The sequence below is a fragment of the Helicoverpa armigera genome, chromosome 7 (genome assembly GCF_030705265.1).
Source record: "Helicoverpa armigera isolate CAAS_96S chromosome 7, ASM3070526v1, whole genome shotgun sequence".
NCBI classification, from domain to species: domain Eukaryota; kingdom Metazoa; phylum Arthropoda; class Insecta; order Lepidoptera; family Noctuidae; genus Helicoverpa; species Helicoverpa armigera.
This window is the reverse complement of record NC_087126.1, coordinates 5,961,757-5,977,058: the sequence shown is the minus strand read 5'-3', so window position 1 is coordinate 5,977,058 and position 15,302 is coordinate 5,961,757. Positions and strand designations below refer to the sequence as shown.

At 37.1% G+C, this 15,302-nt stretch overlaps 1 protein-coding gene and 1 long non-coding RNA gene across 2 annotated transcripts in view; one reads left to right on the top strand and one right to left on the bottom strand.

Moving 5' to 3' along the window:
- The window catches only part of Diap1 (Death-associated inhibitor of apoptosis 1), a 141,308-nt gene that overhangs the window by 44,689 nt on the left and 81,317 nt on the right, over nucleotides 1–15,302 (bottom strand). The window lies entirely within an intron of this gene.
- LOC110380096 (uncharacterized) lies at nucleotides 6,816–8,408 on the top strand. The gene is made up of 2 exons (XR_007511828.2): nucleotides 6,816–7,241; nucleotides 7,889–8,408. It is a non-coding gene; the product is annotated as an uncharacterized LOC110380096 (long non-coding RNA).

Here is a 15,302-nt window from a genome sequence, read left to right as displayed (position 1 = left end):
ATGAAATACATCATTGTTTATATTGTAAAAAACCTTTTACCTATTGTTAAAAATCCTAATACAATTTTAATGGCCATATTTGACCGCAAACCCCGCAGACTTAAATCTATTCGCCGATTTAAAAAAGGCGTCATCATAGTTTTTGGTTTTAGAGAGAACAGTGAGAAAGTAAGTAGTATTTGAGCTACTTATAAAGTAACACTACAGCACTAAATATAAAACGGCACATACAGAGCAACGACCAGTGTTTATTGCTTGGAGCGGAAGCTCCTTTGACCCTTTGTTTATCAGCACCGGAGCGCGGCGGCGCAGGCGCACCCAAGCCGGATATGCAGTGTTGCTGACGGAAATGCGTCGTCAGCGTGCATCATAGCTGCACTTGCAGGTCTGACGTAGGGCTGTTATGTCGGAAATTATTATTGAAGTCAGAACGAACTAAACATCAGGTCTTAGAGTAAGGGTTGGTGGATATTTGGAAGTGCTTGAAACGCAAAGGGCAGTTAAGGAAAATTAATAAAATTGACGCAGTTAATATGATACTTACTCTTACTACCAAAAGTCGCCCTCTTGGTGGGGAGGAGGCGTTTGATAACGGATTATTAGAGTTATCACTAAATTTATTGGGTATCAAAAGCTTTTGCCTCATTTATGCAATAGAACTGCTTTTATAAATAAAATTTTAAAATAGACTTATCGCTTTATGTTCAGCTTATTAAAGTATATATATTAAAAAAAAAAGTTTCTTCCTGTAAGTAATTCTGAGCTTGATAGAATATGCACTTGCTTCGATATCCCGTTATTAATTTACTGCGCTTGGTTATGATTCTTGACTATTTCTATTTACTGAACTGGTTAGAGGCATAGAACTAGTATGGCATCGAGGTGTGAGTTAATAGAAAGGTGACAGTCATGACAGCCCTAGGTAAACATGTCGTGTTATTGTCAGCGCGCAATTCGTCACGACCCAAATATCGAGCGATTCTAACAACGCTAACTGTGCACTTCTTGACTGCAGTAACCGCTCAGTACATCTGACATGTGTTTTAAACTGTAACTTTACTGTACGAATGACAATAGTAGGGCTTCTTTTACTCCTTATTACAGTAGGTATCTTTCTTTCTATCTCCTAATGGTAGAATTAAAGTCGGATAGGATTTCATCACCTTTTTACTATCGACTTAAACTTAGAAAATGGTCTAGGAAAATGTTTATCACGGACAATCAACATATTTGGGACGATTTATAGAGGAAAAACCAAATTGACTTAAATTTCTGTGTCGCAAAAACAAATGGTAAGCGTCTGGTCACAGTCTGGCGTTAACTTTGAAATTTCCATTTTATGTTTTTACTTTTTAAATAAAAGAATTATTATTAAAAAAACAAAATACCCGACTGCACACTAAAAAAAGAGTAAAACAAGCCCCACAATAATATTGATCAATCAAATGCTAAAAACTAATTATGTAATACCGTTTAAACAATACCTATATTAAAATACACTACAATATGTGTTCGTAATCGATAGTTAAATAAACAGAAACTTATTTTGAATACAAATTTACTGAATATAATTTATAAATATTGATGGAAAGCATCGCAGGCGGGGACCAACAGAGGCTTATTTATAGTCATTTCGGTTGTGCACCATTTAGCAGAATTTTCGTTGGTGGCGGTCAAGGTGGTCCCCGCCTGCGATGCTTTCCATCAATATTTATAAATTATATTCAGTAAATTTGTATTCAAAATAAGTTTCTGTTTATTTAACTATCGATTACGAACACATATTGTAGTGTATTTTAATATAGGTATTGTTTAAACGGTATTACATATTAGTTTTAGCATTTGATTGATCAATATTATTGTGGGCTTGTTTTACTAGTGTGCAGTCGGTATTTTGTTTTTAATAATAATTCTTTTAGCTGTTTTTATTTAACGAAAATGTTGTAGATGTAGAAGACTATGTACCTTACTTTACCTTACTTTACCTTATGCGTGTGCCCGCATTCGGGCTGTATACTCGAGCATATCCCCCTCCGCACCGCGCCGCGCGCCGCATGCCAGGCCACGCCCTATCTTTTTGCTTGCTAACGCATGAGTTGCTTTGCGTTGACGCAGAATTAACATGTTCCCGTGGAATTTTGAGAAAAAACGTATCCTATATTAATTACTCCCGTGATTGAAATGAATCTAATGATACCGCATACATATTTTTAAAGGAAATTTAGAAAAATATCCCGTGGGACTTTTAGGATAAAATGTATCCTATGACACTCCCGTAATCAAGACAAATCTAACGATACCTCATACATCAAAATCCATCAAGCCGTTTAGGCTACAGGAGGTCACAAAGGAACAGACATACATACATACTTACATACACTCGAAAAACATTACCCTCCTTCTTTGGCAGTCGGGTAATTAATAGTTTGCCATTTCCTATAACAACGTGAGGGTTTACCAGGAATTTAATGATAAATGAAGGTTTCTAACTTTCCTAAGCGTCAGTCTTACGTGTGGGTGAAACAGAAACCAGTGACGTGAATTTTTGCTCGAAGACATCAGTTCAGAACCGGTTATGGTTTACGCAGACTAAGGTCACATACGTACATGTTTTGGGGGTGTGGTCGCATTTTACTATGCCATCGGGTTTTTGAATAGGACGAACTTTCATTCTGTTTGGCATTGATGAAATCTTCCAACTACATTTTTTTCGAGCACAAGTGGGTATGTACTATACCCTTTTTCTTTTGGGAGGGGGAAATCTTCATGGACTTCCTCCGCCTGGGGAGAAGCAAAGGGGTGTGCCGGACTCCTACCGGCTAAAACCGCCCTGTGTCCTCCTAGCACGCGGGCGCGGGGCCGCGGGTTCATACTTAGTTCAAGTTCAAGTTCAAATAGGTACCTACCTTGGTATATAAAATGTTTCTAAATAGGTAGGTAAGTACTACCCGTGCCAATAAAGAATGGGATTAGAAATCGCGACAGCTGTATTTACCTCTCGCTCATGTGCTATAGTGTCCCATTCTTTATTGGCACGGGTTGTACCTTTATATATTTTTTTACAATAGTCACGTATAAACTAACAAAAATCAAAATAGTCCATCAGTTTATTAGATAGTTTTAAGAAACTAATAGGTACCTAATAACAATCAGGTACGGCACATAACTGGCCGGACGACGCGAACCCAAAATACATAGGTACAGAAGTCAATCTACATACAAAGCGCGTTCGAGTCATGCAGACATAGGTGTCTATGTGTGCGTGTTCACAGCGCGCAGACGCGCGGTCCCAAAACGAATCAAAACACTGCGAGCGCGGCTGCCGCTTGAGACACGCGCGTCACACACCAGATAATAAATGTGCACGCTTTGTGATACCTAACTGTAATATTTTTGATTTTAATCACGAAGGAAAAGTAATAATGGAGCAACAAAAAAAGACCTATTATAATTGTTCAGTGGACGGTTGTTTTAATTCAACAATAAACAGTGAAATGTCGTTTTTTAGCCTGCCTGTTGATTCAGAGAGGTAAGTTCCTATAGTATGTACCTACTTATTTTCTCATATTTCGATGGTTCGTTTAATAAACGCAGTAGGTACAATTAGGTGGGTAGGTAAGCGCCCCGGCGGCGCGGCGGGCGGCCTCTGGCTCAATGCCGTAATAAGTTTTGCTAGTGTCGACACAGGCGAACCTACCTACCTACCCTCAAAGATTATTACTAGTAGGATTTGATAATTTTTGTGATCATGGCCAGAGTACCTATGTTGTAAGGTAGGCGGAATAAAACCGGTCAAATGCGTGTCGGACTCGCACATCAACGTTTCTGAAGGTAGAAGCTAGCTTTGATCAGGGACAGCATCAACCCATTACATACAAAAATTATTTTTTCGCCAGCAAAAAGTTACTTTGTTTTACATAGTGTTTTATGGTATAAATGTATGAATAACAAAATTATAAATTGCGGTTTCTGGAAAAGTTCGGTATCTCGTTCAAACGAATTTCCGTTGAAAGTGTTCTAAATAGGTAGGTAGGTATACAGTATTTCAGATATAGCACTTTTTCGGAAACCGCATACTATAACTTTGTTATTCATACAAGTACTATGAAAAACAAAGTTAATTTTTGTTAGCGAAAAAAATTTTGTAGGCAATGGGTAGGTAGGTACTGTCCCTGATTTATGCTTGCTTCTACAGAAGCCTTTCTGTGCGAATCCGACTCACACTTAGCCGGTTTTTTTTGACGTTGCGGTACTTAGTGTTTTTTACAATATTGATATATTTACCTTGTTTCAGGAAAACCGAGTGGTTAAGATTGATGCATAGAGAAGATTTAAAAGATAAAACTTGCTTGCGTGCTCGTGTGTGTGAAGCTCATTTTTGTCCCAACTCCATTATACTAAGATCAAATCGAAAGATGTTAAAAAGAAATTCTGTTCCACAACTGCTCTTACCATTACCAATTAATAATTTTGCAAATAAAGAAACTCAAACGGTTATTGAAACAGCCCATGTAAATGTACAATATGATTATAATTTTCAAATGAATGCTCAAGTACAAACTCCATTATATCTTTCAAACGACACTCCTCGAAAAAGAAAACTTTTAAGTGAGGTCCATAGATGCCGGAAGAGGCTCAAAGTAACAAACAATAAGCAGTCTGAAGCTAACACGTTTCTTAAGTTATGTGACAAATTTTTGACCCCAAACTTAGCGCATGTTGTTAAACAGCAGACCAAAATTAAAACTCATCAGGGAAAAGGGAACAGATATAATTTGCAGTATAAAATTTTCTGTTTGAATTTATACTACGTATCTCCACAAGCATATAATCTATTGAAAAACACTTTATCTTTACCGAGTAAACAAACACTAACGAAAATGTATATACCTGTAACTACTAAAATTGATAGCCATCTCATGAATGTTCTTAAAACCAAAGCACAATATATGAGTGAAATGGATAGAAATTGTACACTTGTGGTTGACGCTATGAGTCTTAAAGCAAATTTAATTTACAACATTAAAGAAGACAGAATATATGGTTTCCATGAAGTTGACGGTGTGCAATCTCCTGAGCCCGCGAAATACGCTTTAGTAGCAATGATCCATGGCTTATTTGAAAATTATAAACAGCCAGTAGGTTTTGCATTCTTAGCTGAGCTTGAAAATTATTCAAGCGTAACAGATTGGATTGATAAACTAATTTTAGAACTTTTTTCAATTGGTTTCCATGTCCGATGTTTAGTGTCAGATACGGGATCAGATTTTTTGAACAGCGCCAAAAGAAGATCAGTATCTGCAGAAAGTCCCTATTTTTTCATTGGTGACAGAAAGATATACTACATATTTGATCCACCTGACTTAATAAAATTAGTGCGAAATAACTTGATTAAATATGACTTTCATTTTCAAAACAATGTGGCCAAATGGCATCACATACTTCAGTTTTATGAGATGGATAAGTTGAAACGATTAAAACTTGCCCCGAAGCTCACGGATAGCCATATTAAACCAACAAATGTTGAAAGGAGGAAAGTGAAGTACGCTGTGCAAGTTCTTAGTGCTACCGTTGCAGCCGGCTTATCTACATACAGGGATTTTGGCATAATAGAAGATTCTGCAGAAGGCACAATTCAACTGATTGAGGCTATGAATGATTTGTTTGATTTTTTGAATACATCATCTCGCTATGGAAGCAAACAATATCAGAACGCATTTTGTGGCGAAGATTACCAAATTGCTTATATTAATAGCATGTTGAATTTCTTTGCGTCGTTGAAATTAATTAACCCAAATAGTGGTCAAAATGTTACATCTAAAGTAAAGTTTATTGAAGGTTTCCAAATAACCTTAAAATCTTTATTAATGTTGTTTGATGATTTGAGAATTGAAGGTTTCTCTCATGTACTGACCAGACGATTAAATAAAGACTGCTTAGAAAACTTTTTTGGTCAGATTAGGACAAAGAACGGAAATTCTACGGAACCAACATCCTGGCAGCTGATTTCAGCGTTCAGGAAAATATTTTTCATTAATATTTTAAAGTTGCCTAAAAGTGGTAACTGTACAGAATACTTAACTAATTTTTTTATCGATAGTGAAAAATCATATGCTGCATTAGCCAATGAGGCAGGTAATTCAGAAACCACTTCGACGGTACCGGAAAGAAAAGATGATGAAAGTTTTGCCAAAGTTGATTTAATATCAACTTCGGATTATAACACACTTAATTTACCTGAAGAAAACGCGTTGGTTTATGTCAGTGAGTATTTGTTGAGGAAATGTTTAGATCACCACAAGAATTGTAATGGCCTTATGACTTATACAAAAGGAGAAGGTAATGCACAAAACTGTTCACAAGACACTACATTTACCTGTTATAAAGATTATTGTAAAGACGGTTCCACACCTTTACTAGCCATACCACCAGACAGTTTTGTGGAATTTGTCCGATCAATAGAGGAACGATTCTGCAACGTTTTCAAGAGGAGCCATTTGAGCTGCACCATATTAAAAGATCTTTTAGATGAAGTAAAGACTCTAACTTTTAATATGCCTTGCAGTTGCTTTCCTCTAGCGTATTGTAAAAAATTATACATAAGAATGAGAATTTATTACACTGTTAAATATAATAATCGTGCATTCCGCCAATGTCGAAATCGTCGCAAAATATTTTCTGTGAAGCATTTGTAGGTAATTGTAATACATGACAATCACATTAAAATATTTTATTATTATTGGTTTATATTTCATTTTTTCCTGTTTTATTCTCAACAATAAATTAAATAATTAGATACGAGTACCACTATCACGTTAGTTTTATGTGCATAAAAAGTTGACAGTACGTTGAAACGCGCGCGGCGCGTGTGACTGTGTGAGTGCCGCTTCGCTTCGGGCCGACAGCGGCCCGGGCGCGGCGGGCGGCGCGGGCGAGCGAGTTGTATAGGCAGTTATCGCGCGCAAGTACGTCGAGTGCCAGTGGCTTGGTAACTGTCCGTCCCCCCTGCGTGCCTACCGCTCGCCGCCGCGCCGTTGGGTCTTCGGAGTTCCTAAACGCAGAGGGTTTTCAACAGTCACTACCTACTGTCGTGCGCGTTAATATTTTTTTTTGTTGTGTAACATGATGTGTATTAAGAAGTCAACATCTGGCCAGTTGTGTGCTGTACATGGATGCAGAACAAGTAAAAGAAACAACAAACTAAATCTTTCGTTTTTCTCATTACCTAAAGAAGAAGACAGGTGTGTGGCATTGTTTATTTTTAGTTTAGTTCAAAAATTAAAAAAAAAATCTGGGGCACGGTTCCGGTACTTTACTAAGCGTTATACGATTCACATCCGACTGAGATCCAATCCCGACTCAATTACGATTGAAGCGTATGCGCATGCACAATTTTTTCTTTGAAATAAACGTTTTTATCCTTTTCTGTCATTCAATAATGAATCATTTTGTCTGCAAATGATTTAATTTTATAATAGACCAAAATCACCAAAATAGCAGACCAGTCGCAAACCAATCGAATGTCGTTGGAATATGATTGGTCCTAATTAGTAGCAGAATGCCCGATTTGGTTAAAACTGCTATTGCGATCATATTGCGATTCAATTTCTATTCAATTTTGACATTATTAACTTAAGAGAATCGGGCCCCTGATTTGTGTAGAAAATACACATTCCATATATACCTATGTTTGAGTTTTTTAAGATTATTGAGTTTTTAAAACTATGTATGGTTAGTAGATACCTATCTTATTTATGTAGGTATGTAATCTGTGGCAATGGTATCGATCGACTGTCGCTGACGGACGACCGGCGTCGGGTCGCGTTCGTTTTCGTTCGGATTTCGTAAGCAATATTATGTTGAGTACCTAAATATCTCTTTTTTTCAGACGCAAAAAATGGACAGAATTGATTGGCAGACCTGATTTAGATACTTCAAAAGCAAAAACTACTTTTCTGTGTTCACTACATTTTGACCCTTCTGTGATTATAAATATACCAAAATTACATCCTGATGCTTTGCCGTCACGTTGTCTTCCGTCTGAGGCTCAAAAGGAAGATTTACATCCTGAACCTGGAACAGCATTTTATAATTGTACATTAATGAAAAGACCTACCCAGGAAGCATCTACTCAGACTGAATACACTGCTGAAACATTAAAAGCTCCTGCCGCCCAATCAGAGTCAGAAAAAACTACAGCCACGGTTTCAACCAACACACCAAGAAAAAGAAAGCTTAAAATTAGATCGAAGCAATTAACCCCAAAGAAAAAGAAAACCCAAGAATGATTTGGACAGAACAATCACAATAGTTCAGAGGTGCTTTCAGAAGTATTTTTTCAACCTGTCGATCTATCGCAATGCTTACAAAGTAGCAACAATAATAAAAAATAAATGTTATCTTTATGACCCAGATTTTTTATTATTAACTATAACTATTTCTAACCCACATACTTAAAAAAGTGTAGGGTTCCGTAGTTTCCGAATTATATATAGCTAGGGCTGCCATCTCGAATTTCGCCAAACCCGGACAAACATGAAAAAAAACCCGGACATTTGGCGTAAATCGTATTTTTTCCCCGGACGAGTCCGTGTTTTTTATAAGACCTAATTTTTAATCCATTTACTATTACATTTATTACCATATACTTAAATTCAATGAGGTGCTTCTTTACATGAAAAGTCAGGGCCGTCTCTAGCTCATGTAGTAGTAGTGTTGAAAGATTATGCCTTAGAGTACCTACTTCGAAGATCATAAATAAGAAAGCTCATATGGAAACTAGGAGTTAATTTCTTGTTAATAAAAGGACTTTAAAACGGTGCTCCCTTTTTGATAGGTTACAGAAAAAATATTGAAAGTAGACGCGAGAGTAGCGAGCGCAAAAAAAATGAGTTTTGGTTCACTAAAGCACCTAAACTTGAATAATAAAAGCAAAACGTAGAGTGAAGAAGCCGCGAGCGAAGCGAGCGCGAAAATTTTTGAGTTTTGGGACCCTGCACCATTGGTCAAGACGTCCCTGTAAAAAGTGTCCGGGTTTTCCCCGGACACTTCTTGAAACCCCGCCCGGACGGCCCCAGGACGGCCTCCAAACGAGGACAAATCCGGGGAAACCCGGACGGATGGCAGCCCTATATATAGCTCATACCTATCCCGGACCTTCAACCTCAGAAAAATCTTATCAGCGCAATAGTCCAAAATTTTTTCTATTAAATTCTTCTTTTTTATTTGAAGAAAATACATTTAGAAAAATAAAATATGTAAGTAAAATTAAAAATTAAAAAATGCTTGCTACCACGGTAAAATTACAATTCAGAAATTATTATGTTAAATCAATAATTGTTGAACCAGTGAAGTTAAAAAAAAGCCCTAAGAAGTCTTTATTTATAGAGATTTTTTTAATATATTTTTTGAGCTTACAGAAAAAGTTTTGAAAAGTGATTATTTCAGTAAACTCTCATGTAGGTATTTTTAAATACTATTCAACGATATACCACACGTTATGGATGGAATGAAAAAAAAAACACTCCCCACTTTACGTGTAGGGGGAGTCAACATTTTTTTCACTTTTTATTTTTATACTTTGTCGTAATTTATTGAAATACATATTGGTACCTCAGCTTTAGGTACAGTCACTGAGATTAAGCGGGACGGACGGACAGACAGACAGACATGGCGAAAATGTAAGGGTTCCTTCCTAGTTACATATACCTACTAGGTACAACTAGTACAATGCCTACTAAAAAAAATGCTGTATTTACAGCATTCAATTCTTTCCAGTCGTCAGCTGGTGGCCAGTGGAACAAGTAACTGATGATGCATCATATTAGGTATTGCGATTTGTGCTCAATACGGTTTATGTCACTGGGTTTTCATTGCCCCCCATTCGTCATCTTCCTTCAATCTACGTACTTAATTAAATAGGAAATAAATTGTGCAATGTTAACCTAGTATTGTCTACGATGCATTTTTTTGTTGGTGATCAATGAGCTTTTTTTTCTTGCTAGGTATTTCTGTATTTTTTTACGCAGTAAGAGCATGACATTTGATGAGGTACCTGATAGCTATTTGATTAACTTGCTACAGCACTATGCGTAGTAGCAGTTGAGTAGGGTACATTGGGGCGTGGTTGAGGAAACTTGCAAATCTTCAGTTTATGGTGGCTCCACTTGCAAGGTCCTGCACGGGCATTTAAAAGTGTTTAGATAGGTACTGAACTTCTTAAATGAGTAGGTACACACCGGCTTCATTCATTGATTTCGAATAGCTTCCCATACCTAAAATCCCAATGAAGCAACACTAAAACAAAGCTACAGACCATCATTTACACTGAACAAACAAATGATGGTGTATGCTAATGTAGCTCGGTCGTGTATCACGTGAGATGGCATTTAGTCGAGCGCCGGCCGGTGATAATTACGCGGCCGAGTCCACCGTCCACGACACAGGGCACCAATTAGCCGCTCCTGCCGCCATTGACTGCGCTTGCGTCGCCATTCATAGCTCTCGCGGGAATCATTCATCCCTGTCATGATACTCGTCTAACTCTTTGTGTTAGAGCCGCGGCGGCGGATAGAATACAATTATGTATCAACATAAATGAGCTACATATTCGATGGTACCACTTACTAAGTACTCAATGAACCTCTCCTAGCTTTAAAAATGCTTTATAAGAAAGATCATTCGAATCTACCCCAAACAGACACTCGATCTCCTGTAGCCAGCTTCAAATAAAGGTAGCATTATGTAAGCATAAAATAAAAGAGTACCATACATACAAAGACAAAAGTGAATTGTTATTGCAAGTCTTTATCGTATAAATAGACAGTAACATTTCCGTGGTCCGTCTCAAGGCGCTCTTGTTCTGAAGCGAAGGGCCAACAGAAGGTCAGTAAGTAAACGTACAAAGCTTTAATAAGATCTCAAGCGAAGAAAAAGAAAAAACTGCATCCGGATTTGTCTAACAACGGGAAAACCGTTTTGAAGCAAGATTTTGTCAGCGTATTTCGAGCTATGAAAGAGTAGCTACAATTTTAAAAGGAAATTACGGATAAGACTGACTAAGTGAAAGCTATCTCCAACAGCTATCTATGATTTTTAGTTGGAATTCTGATAAAAGTAATTAAGTAATCAAAGTATGATTACAACATCATGATTAGACTGCAGCTAAGGAAATCGGTCACGTTTAGAATGCATTGTCACACAAAGTTACATTCATGACGGAATGCGGACCTTTTATTGATGGTCCTATAAACAGAACTATTCGCATAAATAATGACATAAGCTGTAGCTAGGTACCCGCCAGGTAAGGTAAAAATCTTGTTCAGAACATTAAACTGGAGCTGTATAAACAACGTGATCAAAGCTTGCCCTCTATTAAGAACGTTTACAAAGTAACAGCTGTAGCTAAATTGATCTGCTGATTCAACTGCAACTAGTTTATTAAGACTCAGATATTTCACATTTAATTAAAGCTTCCTGAGAAAACTACTCACATGCAACACATACCTAACTTCTTATATGCAACAGGATGATGAGGCATGGTTGCTAAAATCGGTTGTAGAGAATCGACGACATAAATAAATGTTTCTTCAACACAATGACTCGATATCATAATTTAAGTTATGTTGACCAGCTTCTCAGTTTTAAGACAATTGCCAGTCAAGTCAAGTACTAAAATAAAATCGGGGTTTAAACTTGGGACTTAAATCAAGTTCTCAGCGTATTCTAAACCTAAGTGAAGAAAACATCGTGGTAGTTTTAGGCAGTAACTTTATTTTGTTAACGTCTGACTTTCCAAAGGTCGCATTTCTGCAGCAATATCGGCAGGATATTAGCCATCGACTGTGAGCTCATTTCCTCAGTAGACTGTGACTGCCTCAGGAAAAAGTGTTTCATTATACGCGGCGACTTTAATTAAAATATAATTAATTGCTTCCCACTAGCATATAGAACTCCTCATCTTCATACTTAATTTTCTATATTGTATAAAGATGGTTTTGTTTTACAATGCGTCATATTCTTTTTATTATTAAAAGACAACATGTTTGCAAAAAAATATGGTCTTGATAACCCTATATGTATGCTGTGTCATTGGCGCCAGTATTAGTAATACTCAGTACCTATATATTTGTGACTACAGAAGATTTGTTTAGACAATTCCTTGGAATACTTACTAAACCGGACTATCCGAAATATTTGGGTAACGTGGTCCTGAAACATAAAGGTCAAAGGAAAGGGCAGGGTACCATCGGATTCCAATAAGTAAAGGTTGGCGACTCGCTCCGAAGGGAGACAGTCATTTAACCCTTTAAAAAACCATAACTATCATCAAACCTAAACAGAAGTACACCTATAGCCTGTCACTACTAACATTCAACGTCATAGACAATATTATACTTATAGCTTTAAAATTCCAATGGAGTTACTCAACGAACGTGAGTATAAAGCAAGTTATTATGGACATACAGTAATGTACCGAGGAGTCAGCTGTCTGTGTTTTTATCTATCTATTTAAATAAAAATGAGTTGGAGGTTGTTTTAACAAATGTAGGTACATGCATAGATTCCCTGCAAACGATTATACCAATGGACTCTTCGGCTAGATACCTTTTCCAAACTAGAGGTACCTACCTACCTAATTTTGGTAAAGTAGTCCGATCAGATCCATTTTTCAGTACTGTATTTCACAGTGTGACTTGATATGGATGTTAATACATATGTAAATATCGGTTATGGCGTACCTATACCATAGTGGGAAACTGTGGATGGTAAAACCCCGATACAAGCCATACGCACGTGTTCACTTGACTAACAAGAAACGTGGTGTAAAACGTGGTTGCAGTTATACATAGCTATGTTTTCAATACCTATGTAATAATGATTTTTACTGGTTCCTACCAAGTTATTAACAAAAATTTCATCAAGCCCTGTACTGGCTATTTTATTCTGACCTGACTTGTACCTAATACGAGCACGAGGTACATGTGGTTATACGTTGTTTGTTCTTATTCGCAGTGAAAGCCGCATATTGTGGCTTGTGCTTGCAACACCAGTGTTAGCGCGGAAGCAAAACCGACCGACTTGTTCACTGCTTGCCAAATGCTCAGTTCGATTAAATGCACCCAGTAGGAACGTACCCAGATTACGTCACCGTTGCCTGATGGCGCCATTCGTTCCAATTTAGTATGAAGTATCTGAGTGCTTGCTCATGAAATATTCTGATCAACGGGCAATGACTCTCAATTTAGAATTCAAATCAAAATATCACAACAATTTCGTCTGCATGTCTTTGTATAAATAGACCTACATGAAGCATTTCAGCAATCTCGGTTTGTGTTGCAATGACAGACGTTCTTCACAGCTTTTGTTTGTAAAGCGTGTTCGATAAGTATTATTCCAGGGGAATCACCAATCATAGTCGCAATTGAAACTCTTTCATTCACTTTGTTCACGAAGAACCTTCTTCAATTCATTCTATTCGATAAACTGCAATTGTACTAACTCATTACAACGAAAAAGAAGTACTTATATTCTATTTTTAATATAATATCACTCTGGTATGATAATAATTGTATGAATGAAACGACGATTACCAACACAGCTGGTTAACCAAGTTTGATATCAGTTACCTACATCCGCGTTTGGCCCGTCTGTGGGAGATAGTGTGAAGCACATACTATATAGCACCGTCCCATATTAGTTTTTTAACATAAAATATGTTTCTTTTAAGGTTTCAGGAGTCCAGACAATGAAATCTTGGTACCTACATGATCCTCATTTTTCTTCAGTCTCAGTGTCCTTGATCGTCTGATACATATGAGAAGATTTACATAATATGAAAGATACAAAATATGCAGTTGAACTTATGGCTATAAGAATTTCTGGGTTCGGCAAAAAAGGATTAATTTATAACTTGGTACCCTCACCAACTCTGTGGAGCAATGTTAATGAAGAAAAGAGGATCGTGACTAGTAATACGTCGGGCCGAGTCCATAAGTGGCTGGACTTGGTACATCCCTTGTTGGTACGTGTCTGTGAATCAGCGCGTGACTGCCCTGGCGCTGCGTGTGCGCAGAACACTACACATTGTTCCAACTAAAATACAATGGCTGATGTCATACAATAACGTGATGCGTTTGAAGAGCACACAGAAATCTTATAGGGTATTTTATTGTTTCTTAAAGAAATCGTGGTACTGAGTCGTGATCACCTACAAAAAGTTCTACATAACTACAAAATCGCTTTGTGCGTAAGCAGCTAATGACATTTTGGTGCCTTATACTTACAAACTTATGGTGGAGCCTAGAGCTTGTGTGCGTAACCAACTTGTTGAAACAATTATTATGATCCAGATATAATTCTTTTTCAGACATTCACTCTTTTAGGTATATAACGTTATTTCCTATGATATCTGGCAAGGATAGGGGGATATCGGAGCTCTGAGGGATCTTACCTTACAACACATCTTCCTGCTGCTTGCCCACACATCAAAGCTGCTAATGTCGAGTACCGAAGTAAGTATATAAGTTGATGAAGAAACCTAACGTAAGAAGAAACGTAAACCAATATTATTAAAAAGTATTGCATGTCTGGACACTGAATTGGACCTCATCTGAATTCCATTTCAATAGAAAAAGCAAATTAGCAAAACGTTAGCAAAAAATACCTTCTAGGTAAATGTAGTTGCCAAAGCAAAAATCCAACGCAACAGTTCTAGAACACCTACAAAAATAAATAATACCTATCAAAACAACAAGGAAACTACAGAATTAAAATAAATGGCTGTTTTATGTCACCAGCCTTTCCTTGCGGAAAAGTTGCAAATAACTGGGAATAAACAGTGGTTTCTAGAACAATCAAAGCGATTTAATACCGCAGTATGACCTAACGAACTTCACCATTGTTTAAGTTTAACTATACCTAGTAAATTATGACATGTAGCCAAAGGAACTTGTATGTATTCATTCGATAGCGCGGCGGCGGTTATCGAGTGACCTACTGTGACTCGGCGATAGCTGCAGAATGCAAACAATACCCCTTACAAACATCACTAAATATAGAGTAAACATCATGTACCTACTTAACTTTTAGGGTTCCGTATTCTTCTGTTTTTCAAAATCTTCGTCTGTTTACTTGCTCACTGTTTAGACATAGATAAGAGTCATGCTGCTAATAAGGTTTGCACTTTTAAAAATAAAATTTACATAAAATAAATAAATTAAGGAATATTACGCACCGCGCCCGCCCAGTTTAGTGAACCAATTCGTACTGAATTTATTGTCATAATAATGCGATAGTAATAA